The sequence below is a fragment of the Cricetulus griseus genome, chromosome X (genome assembly GCF_003668045.3).
Source record: "Cricetulus griseus strain 17A/GY chromosome X, alternate assembly CriGri-PICRH-1.0, whole genome shotgun sequence".
Lineage (NCBI taxonomy): Eukaryota > Metazoa > Chordata > Mammalia > Rodentia > Cricetidae > Cricetulus > Cricetulus griseus.
In genome coordinates this window covers 66,992,384-66,993,843 of record NC_048604.1, presented here as the reverse complement: position 1 = coordinate 66,993,843, position 1,460 = coordinate 66,992,384, and the positions used below count along the sequence as shown (strand labels likewise).

Genomic DNA, 1,460 nt, shown 5'->3' with positions numbered 1-1,460 from the left:
AGCACACATGTACCATGTATTCACACACACACATATACAAATGCATGAATTTAAAGTACTGAAATAATTTTTTAAATGTTTCTTAGTGTTATAATTTCTTACTCTATGTTTTGTGAGGTTAAAGACTTTTTTGTTTGCTAGTTGTAATATGCTATTACATTATTATATAAAATCTACATTTAGGATTCCTACCCTTCCATTACCCATGGCGGGGAGAGTCGGGGCGGCAGCTGTGTCAGCAAGGGCAGTGGCGGGGTTGGGGGGGGGGGTGGGGTTGGGGTGGCAGCTGCAGTGACATGTCCAGCATGAATCCCGAATATGATAATTTATTCAAGTTACTTCTGATTGGCGATTCTGGAGTTGGAAAGTCTTGCCTCCTCCTTAGGTTTGCAGATGACACGTACATGGAAAGCTACATCAGCACGATTGGTGTGGATTTCAAGATCTGAACTATAGAGTTAGACGGGAAGACAATCTAACTTCAGATATGGGACACAGCAGACCAGGAAAGATTCCGAACAATCACCTCCAGTTACTACAGAGGAGCCCATGGCATCATAGTTGTGTATGATGTGACAGATCAGGAGTCCTTCAATGATGTTAAACAGTGGCTGCAGGACATAGATCGCTATGCCAGTGAAAATGTCAGAAAGTTGTTGGTAGGGAACAAATGTGAACTGACCACAAAGAAAGTAGTAGACTACACAACAGCGAAGGAATTTGCAGATTCCCTTGGAATTCCATTTTTGGAAACCAGTGCTAAGAATGCAACGAATGTAGAACTGTCTTTCATGACGATGGCAGCCAAGATTAAAAAGCAAATGGGCCCTGGAACAACAGCTGGTGGTGCAGAGAAGTCCAATGTTAAAATCCAGAGCACTCCAGTCAAGCAGTCAGGTGGAGGTTGCTGCTAAAATTTGCCTCCGTCCTTTTCTCACAGCAATGAATTCGCAATCTGAGCCCAAGTGAAAAAACAAAATTGCCTGAATTGTACTGTATGTAGCTGCACTACAACAGATTCTTACCGTTTCCACAAGGTCAGAGATTGTAAATGGTCAATACTGACTTTTTTTTTATTCCCTTGACTCAAGACAGCTAACTTCATTTTCAGAACTGTTTTAAGCCTTTGTGTGCTAGTTTATAAAATAATGTGTTTATATTAGCATGCTTAGATGTTGGGTTTAGTCTTCTGAAGATGAAGTTCAGGCATTTTGTATCAAACAGCACAACCAGTGTCTGTCAATTTCCATGCATAAAGTTTAGTGAGACGTTATATGTAAGATCTGATTTGCTAGTTCTTCCTTGTAGAGTTATAAATGGAAAGATTATACTATCTGATTAATAGTTTCTTCATATTCTGCATATAATTTGTGGCTGCAGAATACTGTAATTTGTTGCACACTATGTAAAAAAAACTGAAGATGTGTTTAATAAATATTGTACTTATTGGAAGAAAAAAA

The 1,460-nt window shown here is 39.2% G+C and overlaps 1 pseudogene; it reads left to right on the top strand.

Annotated features, from left to right (window-relative positions):
• The first annotated feature begins 284 nt into the window (after positions 1-284).
• On the top strand, positions 285-1,090 carry LOC100761579 (annotated as a pseudogene).
• The last annotated feature ends 370 nt before the right edge of the window (positions 1,091-1,460 follow it).